We start from the raw sequence: 9,497 nt of genomic DNA on the forward strand, positions 1-9,497 counted from the left end.
ATGATGTGTTTGAATTTGAAGTTTATGAAAGAAAAAATAACAATAATGTGGATGTAAATTGATAATAATATGCATACCGTATTCATTTCATTCGGAAATCCTATGCAATAAACTAGTATATAAATATGACATTATTTTTTTAGAAAGAAAAATTCGTCAACCAAGGTACGCTATCCCTTTTCCATCAATTGGCCACTACGATCTAGCATGACAAGGCCATTCTTGACATGACTCGATTGATACAATGTTGCACCCCTTTACGTGCTTAATCAGCCCACATGTCATATGAGCACGAACAACAAGCCTGTATATAAAATTAACAAAAGCATGTTTGATTCATCGAAGTAAAGACTGAAATGACAAAACTGAAGGCTCATGTGATGCCTCTTTGGTTTACTAATGTTGAATTCAAGGTGGAAAGTGGTTAGGAGTGGCAATACTTTGTCCGGACCTACTGGCTCGGTCCAATCCTTCCTGGAATAAAATCAGTTTGGACAAAAATTGTGTTAATGCGGGCTGGGTTCGGATTTAAATCCGAACCGAGAGTTCGGACATAGAAATTAGGACAACCGGGTCTTTTTACCTCGAAAATTTTAAAAACCCACAATATTAAGCCCACTTCTTTTAAACCCAATCTTTCAAAAGCTTGAACAGGTAATTACCTATAAGTTCCTCCGTATTTTGCAGAATCTTTAAACATCCCTTGAAGTTTGCTTATTCCTCAGAGGTCCCTCCTTTTCAAATTAATTCCCATCAAATCATGATAGCACTAACGGGTGTTAATGGGCTGTTAATTGGGGATAAAAATGTCATCTTTGTCCCTTGTTCAAGTTCCAAAATCAGAAGGCGGGGAAATGGCAAAAATACCCTCAACTGGCGTTGGAAACTGCCCAACGGTTGGGAACCCGCATCTGGTAACTAACTAGGCAACTCTTGGTGTTATACTTATATGCGTGGTGGCAGTGGAAACCTTTCTTCTTGTTGTTCTTGTTCTTCTTTTTGCGCCTAGGACTATATTCTCCTTGTTCGTTCACCGGCGAGATTGTTCTTCTCTTTGCACTCTCGGCTTCCCACAAAATCGTGAGCCTTCCTGCAAAGAAAAACAGTTGGCCGACTTTCATATGTTTTTCGTGTATATTTTTTTGGATTTCATGTGTAGAATCTAACTTTCGGCAGTGTGGGTTTCATGCTCTCGTGTGTATTATTTTGGGTTTTTGGATTCTTTTGTGTAATATACATTTCGTCCTATGTAAAATATCCTTCTACTATATAAAATCTAATCATTTTATGTAATTTCAATTAAATATAGAAATAACTATCACTCTAGTCAATGCTAGGTGTTATCTGGCCCCTGTTGTTATACGATAAAGGGATTGAAAAAAGTGATGAACAATACAAACCGGTAGATCCTCTGCCGGACCCCTTTTTGCGCACATAATAAACTTGGCAGCCATGGTCCAAGAAAGGGGGGTGGTGGACGTGCTGCTCCGTAAATATGATGGCCGAACAGAAAGGTTCAAGATTGGTGACAGCATGCTGTCGTTCAGGTCCAAGAACGTTGCCATCGTTATGGGCGTCCCCTGCGTGGGAGAGATTGTCTCCTTCATGCACGAGGGGGAAGGGGTCTCATCTGAATTTGAGCTTACCTACCTGAACCAAATGCACAACCGGCATCGCGATGCCATCAAGGATAAGCTATTCAGACTTGTTCGAGAAAGTCCGGAAAGAAGGAGACTTTCGTAAAGCTCCTCGTCGTGTTCTTCATAACCACCGTCTTCTTTCCGAACACATCCCTCAATGCGCCCACCTTTGTGGCCAGGCATGCGGACAACCTGGAGACTATCGGCAACTACATCTGGGCGCATGCCATCCACAGGTGGCTGATGTATGATCTTCCCAAAATGCCCACACAAGTCCAACTACGCTGTCAAGGGAAGTACCACAGCACTGGATACTTGAAAGGGTGCTCAATCGCCCCCATTATCTGATTCTACGAGGTGACCGGAAGTTTGAACAAGCAACGCATTGGTCGGATACCCCGTATACTGTGTTATGGGGAGAGTACATTTATCAAGGCGTCATCAATCGATTAGCTATTAAAATCCCTGGAAGGGAAAGAGGTGAGGTTTCTTTTAATCTTGTGTAATGTTCAAGCTGTCTGTCTAATTTTGTTGTTGTTATTACTGTGTAATATTCCTCTTCACTATATAATATATTAACTTCCTATTTAACATATTTCCCGCTCTATGTAATATACTCTATTCATGTGTAATATCAATGTTTATGTACTATAATGTTAAGCTGACATCTTATCTCCTACTTTTTTTTGCAGTTCTATGCTTTTGTCCCAGCCAATGATGAGGAAATTACAATTATTAGTTGTGGAATAGGAAAGACCAAGGAAACTTATGTGAGATCATCCCAATTGGGCAACTCAAAAAAGAGGGTCCGACGGCATTCCCCTCAATAGAGAGCAACAAAGAAAAAAGAGAAGCCGACAAGCTGTCAAAAAATAGGGTAGGGACCATTCCCCCAAAGTCAATCTCCCAAAAAGGTCTTGGAGGCAGTCGGCGACCGACAGGTCTACAGAGTTGCTGATGCTCCAAGTAGTGATGATGATGTGTGTAGTTCACTTCATCGCCTACTTGCCGAGTTTCGATGTGCTGTGTGCCTGTATGGACGAGCTCAACGCTAAAGATGCTCGGCGGGACGGGCCCGACGAGCAAACTGCGCTGGTTGAAGATGTAGTAAACCGGCATAAGATGTTGTCTGTCCACCTTCTTCCTGTACCCGTCCTCGGTCGGGTATGTCTTTTAAAAAGGTGGCATGGAGGACTGTTGGGCAGCCCAACTCCGATAAGTCTACCGATGAGTCAACCCTTGAGGCTTCAACTGAGGCCGAGTACCCAGATCCTGCGGTACCAACAGAAGGTCCAGCAGAAGTCCAGGAATAAGAGCCGATGGGCACGTTTGAAGGTGACAAGTGATTGAAGGGGACCCGTCACTAGCCGTTGGAGAAGGAAAAGCTGCAGCCTAGGAGCCATCTGATGGCAGTCCCGCTCGGCATCCCAAGGAAAGTCCCACTAAAAAGGTCTCGGTAAAGAGGGTCCCACTTAAAAGGGCACCACGAGCGAAGCCCCCGCCAAGGAAAATGCCCCTAAGGAAAGGTCGGTCATCGAGGGCGCCCCCTCAGAAACGTGTCCCGCCTCGGGTACAGTCTTTCGAGGAATTGGACGACATACTCCCAGTGCAGCAAAAAAAAACACCACACGGAGAGGCCAGTTATCGACGATCCCTACATGAAAGCTTGCCCCCCACTGGTACAGTCATCCGAGGAGGCGGATGACATATTCCCTGCGGCCATGCATGCTATTGACAATCTCCTTGAAACACTTTCAGGTAGGAAGAGTGTCAGAAAAGATGACAAAGAACAACTTGTGATTGTACCGCACGAGCATAAGTCGGAAATGAGGCCATACACTGAGTAACAAATCCCAGCTAAGGCTTATTTCATGCCGAGGAAGAAGACATACCCCGGCTTTGCATGGCTGAAACAACTTGAAAAGTTAGCACTTGATCTCTACCTATACACGCGCGTCGATAGGTAACTTCCTCCTTCTTATATACATAATTTAGAAATGTCATTTCCGTATATATATTTATGTATAACATAATTTTCGTCATGTGTAAACTATATAGGCTTCTATGTAATATTTGTAGTTTCTGTGTAATAGATTTTATTTTTTATGTAATATATATAGATCAAGTTTGACCTTAGTGTTTCTGTTTATGTTGCAGTTTTGTCATATGGAGGGATGAGTACTGGTTTACAACTTGTCACAATCTCTTTGTCCTGCTTGAAGGGAAGAAACAGGTGCCCGACAATGTGGTTACCGTCCTGGTCCTAATCGTGTGTGAGGAGTTGCCTGACATGTTGCAGTTGTCACTTTACCGTTGCCGCTTGTAATGCGGAAGATGAAATACACGGTCGATCAAGCACTGTGCATGATGGAGGATGTCATCTTCAGCCACAAGAATGCGGAGTTGATTCTTATGTCCATCATCCTTCATGGGCATTACCACTAGTTGTCCTTGACATTGCAAGGCAGACATATATGCATTACTCTTTCATTTAATCGCCGATATACGATGCTGACGCTATTGAAATGGTAAGTTAAATCCATACAACAATTCCTCGTGGACAACAATTCTACTGTTTAATATACAATATTGGTAAATTAATGCTACAATGTCTATCTTTCTCGTGTTACAGCGGGATCTCTTTAAGTTTATCATTGAGGTTAACACAGACGGAAACCCGTTCAAGCACCTACCGATGATGCATCTCCGTTCCTGCCTGCAACAAGCACCCGATAGTGTAGACTGCCCTGTTATCCTTATGCGTTTCATGGAGCAAATCCTAGACAACGAAACACTCGACGTCCCGCTAGCGGAAGTCCCATTCCTATGGCTTCAATACGTTGAGCGAATATTGGCGGATGGCATTCGTAAGAAGGTCATTGTAATGGAAGATGCAGCGAAAGAACGTCACCCTTGAACAGAACCCCCAAGACATTGCCATAGTGAATAACCAATGGGGTGATAACCCGGCCAAGGGGGAAATAACGATGATGCTGTGCAAGAGACTGAAAAATGGATTGATGCTGTGGAAGCGCACACCTAGGTGGATAACAAACCTACAGAGATGGAGAAGACCGACACCACCGAGATCGAATAACCAAAGTAAGACGAGGAAGATGTAGGGAAGCCTGTCACTGAAGCCGACGCCATGTAATGCACCGAGGAGGTTCCGTTTGATGTTGCCATACCCCAATGATACTTGTGTCCTGTCAAACTTTAAGTATATTGGATTTACTTGTGTCCTGTTTAACTTTAAGTTCTTTAGATTTACTTGTGTTATGTCAAACTTTTCAGACGTTTGTAGGATTTTGAAAATGCGAATGTGAAGTCACACGAAAAGCAAAAAACCAAAAGCGTATAATACACGGAAACACCAATATAATACACAGAAATGAGTAACAACACACATAAAGCTAATATATTACACACGTATGTATATATAATAAAGACCAAACCGCTCATGAGACAAAACTTATTTTTTACCTTCATTCATTGCATTCCTTAGAAATAAGCATTACAGATAAAAACCCTTTTATGGTAGCACCATTCTTTAGAATATCAGATTTAAACAAAAAAAAAATATATATCATATTAAACATTCCAAAAACCTTATGAATGTACATATTACACAAAATACTAGTTCAATAGTTCAGTCAGCTATAACTGCGTTACACGATTGACGGTTATGGCCAGTTTTGTGCACCGACTACAATGTAACTCACAGACTTCGAATCCTTGTGACTCGATTCTCTTCCTTCTTGGATGGCCTAGTCATTTTTTGGTGATCGGGGCCCGGATTCGCAATTCATGGTGCTCACTTGGTTTGTCAGTGTCAGGGATTGGGTATATAGGTTCAGCATACGTACGGTGGTACCATTCCACTGTGAAGTAATCGGCCATGTAATTGTATACGTGTGTATCTGTTTGCATGATCGCGACACATGCATGCTTGCACTAGAAGCCATGGACACTGCAAGAACACTTCCAGTTTCGTAGACTGACAGCATTGTTGTCATTGTCAACTATTTCGTAAGTGTTAGACGTTGAACGGTCCACCCTCAAGAACCTACTATCTTCAATAATCAGTTTAACCTTTTTGTGTATCTTCGGACAAAGATACGTATCCCACCTGTTTGATTGTGCGCATCTATTAGCCATCATATTCATAAGTTTAAACCTATGAACACACACTTTCACTTAGTATAATCCATGTGTGCATAAAGGATTACACAGAAAATGTGCTGATATTACACAAAAAAATATGTATAATACACAACCCTTGCATGATTTTACACAAAAATGGAGAATAATATACAGAAAAAGACAAAATTGCACGGGTAATAAAACATAATACACATAAATGCCATAATTTTACACAAAACAAAGTAAATACACGGAAAGTAAGGAGAATTACACACGAAATTTTACATTATTGTGTCAACCAGGCTTGTCACCGGTAGATGGTGCGCCTCTTTGATCCAGGCATTGAATGACTCCACCACGTTGGAGTACATCTCACACCAACACATACCCTTAAATAAATAATTAGCACAATGATCAACATCCGACTTGTACAATAACCCATCGTGTGCCTCCGGCGATGTAATCGCAAGTTCGGCAATGGCATCATCAAACTCTTTGCCTCTGTAAGCATACACAATTTTGACAAGTAAAGCCCAACATTGCTCTCGCAATCTTTTGCCAAGTTTAGCATTTTGCTTTCATGAAGTTCGTCTCCAAATGTCATAGGCAATAACCATGAGGAGATGACGGGAACACTCTCGCGATCGAGTTTATAAGGCCCTTTGACCGATCCAATAAGAAAGTAATAATTTTGTAGTAGTCATCTTCACCGTATATTGCCTCACCAAGTGTGGCGAGAAATCAGGTCCAATTATCATTAGTTTCGTTATCAACAATAGCAAATACCACATGGAAGATACCCTTGTTCCCGTCTTTGCCGGTTGCCCCCAATAGAATCCCACCGTACTTGCTAAGCAAATGAGTTCCGTCAATAAATAGCAATGGTTTGCATGATTTTTTGAAACCAAACAAAGGAGCATGAAAAGAGAAGAAAGCGCTTTTGAATCGTTCCCCGTCCTTCTCAATTGTGACAATGCTTCCAGGATTAGTCTCCATCATCTTATTAGCGTACCACAACAATAAATCATAGCTTCTCACCTCACTACCTTGAATAGCGGACCGGGCGACCTTCCTACCCATCCATGCACGCTTGTATGGTAATCGCACACCGTGTTCTTGAAGGATGCCTTTCTGTATATCGATGGCTCGATACAATGGTCATTCCTTCATTCTCTGCATAATACGGTGGCCGACCCATTTCTATTGCCTTTCGGGTGGACTGTCGTACCGATGCCCCCACCGCAAGTGTGCGTCACTTGCATTATCTTCACTCAGAATGTCTCAATGTTCTTCTCTTTAGATGAGTAGACACGCCACTGGCAGTCTGGAGAAACACACCTCGCAGTCCAGCAAAGTCTGTCATTTTTTATGAATGTGAAATCAAAATTGTGCCGTATGGCTTGGCTGCGCAAGGCATCTTTGAACTTATCCACACTCTCGAACCGTTGTCCTACTTTGTAATGTCGGTCCATCAAATGTTTGTGAACATGAAGTAATACTGATCGCACCTGCACGAGGATGTTGGGACAGAAACGTCTCCATGTCTGCATTCAGGCTTTCTAAAATTGACTCCCTGCGGATACCAACGCATAAAGGTAGGGAACAAGTTATGAACAATACATAGAAAACACAAATTAATACATAGGAAATCAATATAATACGTAGAAAATGCATATAATACACATGATATGCATATAACACACATGAAAGATATTATAATACACACAAACATATACAACTACACAAAAAAGTATAGATAATACACAGGAAGACACACGACATAATAAGTGTGGTATATGTTGCTGAATTACAATGGTGGTAAGGAGTTGTTAATGGTTGCTTCCCGTGCCCCACTAACTTCTTCAACGATGATGTTTACCATACTCTTCTTGTAAGTGTGGTGTATGTGGCACATGCGTTAGAAATCCGCATTTGACTCAATTGGGCAAACTGTGCCGTATGAGTCAGGTGTAACAAACTTCACAATGACTGGAGAAGCATCCAGTGACCATCTCTCACATATCTCAGCCACAACAACCTCCCATGCGGTAAGGACATTGAGTTGGAGTAGCCGTCCTTCGCCTTTGAAATGAGCCACAGTACAAAATGTCTCCATGATGACTAACACCTACGTAAACATTGGACAAACTCATAGGTTTAAAAAAAACACCCCCAAGGAGGAAGTAAGTGAAACTGAATGAAGAGATGTTGCTTACTTGAATAACAGAAAGAAAGAGGCAAAGAAGAAGAACAACCACAAGGAGAAGAAAAACAAGATACAGAGAATGAAGATGAAGTACACTAAAAGAGGATGAAGATCTCTATCATTACCTACCCAAAAAGGTTGATGTGATTGGGCTGGAGGCACAAGAGAGGGCAATTCTGCCATTTGAGAGAAAATATATTAACAGGTGTCATGGCAAGGACTAAAAAAGAATATGTATAAAAAGGAGAGACTACATGGGAAGTGCAAATGTCAGAGGGACTGTAGAGGAAAAATGAAACTTCATAGGGAATTTTAAATAATTTCCCCAAGCTTGAAACATATATTGTTTTTCTATTAAGAATTAGATTTTTGTTTGATTTGAGTTGAGTATTTGGATCATTGATATTGTTTTTTTGCGTTTAATGTGAATTAAATTATTTTTGTACAATTTAATATTTGAGTGAATTTAAATGTAGGACATTCGAACAACTCGGTTTTCAAATAAACCGGATTTGAACAAGTCAAGTTTGTCCAAATTTAAAACCGGGCGGTCCAGACAACAAATAATTTACTTTTATTAGTAGTTGTTCAAATCTGATTTTGTACCCCAGATTTTTGCCACCCCTAAAAAGTGGGCCACCTTCAAAAGTTCAAAAGTTTTGAGAGTTACAAAAGAGAACTCCTAGTTTATCTACATGCATGGGGAGGCTCGACTTTAAAGAAATGCTAAAATCAAATTCCAAAATTGGGCCTTTAACTTATTTAGTAAAAATTAATTTTTATTTATGCTATGTTTGGATTGAGGGCCGGCGAGGGAAAGTAAAGGGAGGGTTTTGGAGGGTCAGAGTCGGCCCTTCCCTCGTTTGGATTGATATTTTTAATTTAACGAAGGGAAAGGGAGGGTTAACTCTGACCCTCGGAAACCCACCTTTTCCTGCCCTCTCCCCGATTTGGGGTGGCTGGAGAGGGAGAACCTCGTAAAGATTTTAAATTTTTTTAAAAGACCTTAGTACCCTTAATTTTTTTAAATTAATTACATAACACCATTTCATAAGTTTTTTCTTTCACTTTTTTCAACCTAATTTTATTTTAATCAAGTATTCACATGACACACATCACAAATCTTTGTTTTTATGTATTTGTTTTTTGTTTGCTTATTTTTTTATCTGCTTATTTATGTTGTGTTTTTTATTTCTCAATTCATCCTTAGAATAATTTATCTTAATAGAATTCTATTCTTAATATAATTCTATTGCTATCCAAATTTCATTCGAAGTACAAATAAAATTAATTTTTTTTGAGTGAGAAAAAAAAAACCAATAATTATCTAATTCAACATGATTATTATGCTATGAATTAAAATATTAAAATAGGTTTATTAATAATATGATAAAGTGATCTTGTGATGATTCATATAGAATTGTAGAAGGAATTGGTCTTTAAATCCTAATTAAATAATTTGGTGTTGCATAATTGAGAGGGGAACTATTTTAAGAATAGTTAGAAGC

Source organism: Dioscorea cayenensis, chromosome 5, assembly GCF_009730915.1.
Source record: "Dioscorea cayenensis subsp. rotundata cultivar TDr96_F1 chromosome 5, TDr96_F1_v2_PseudoChromosome.rev07_lg8_w22 25.fasta, whole genome shotgun sequence".
NCBI classification, from domain to species: Eukaryota; Viridiplantae; Streptophyta; class Magnoliopsida; order Dioscoreales; family Dioscoreaceae; genus Dioscorea; species Dioscorea cayenensis.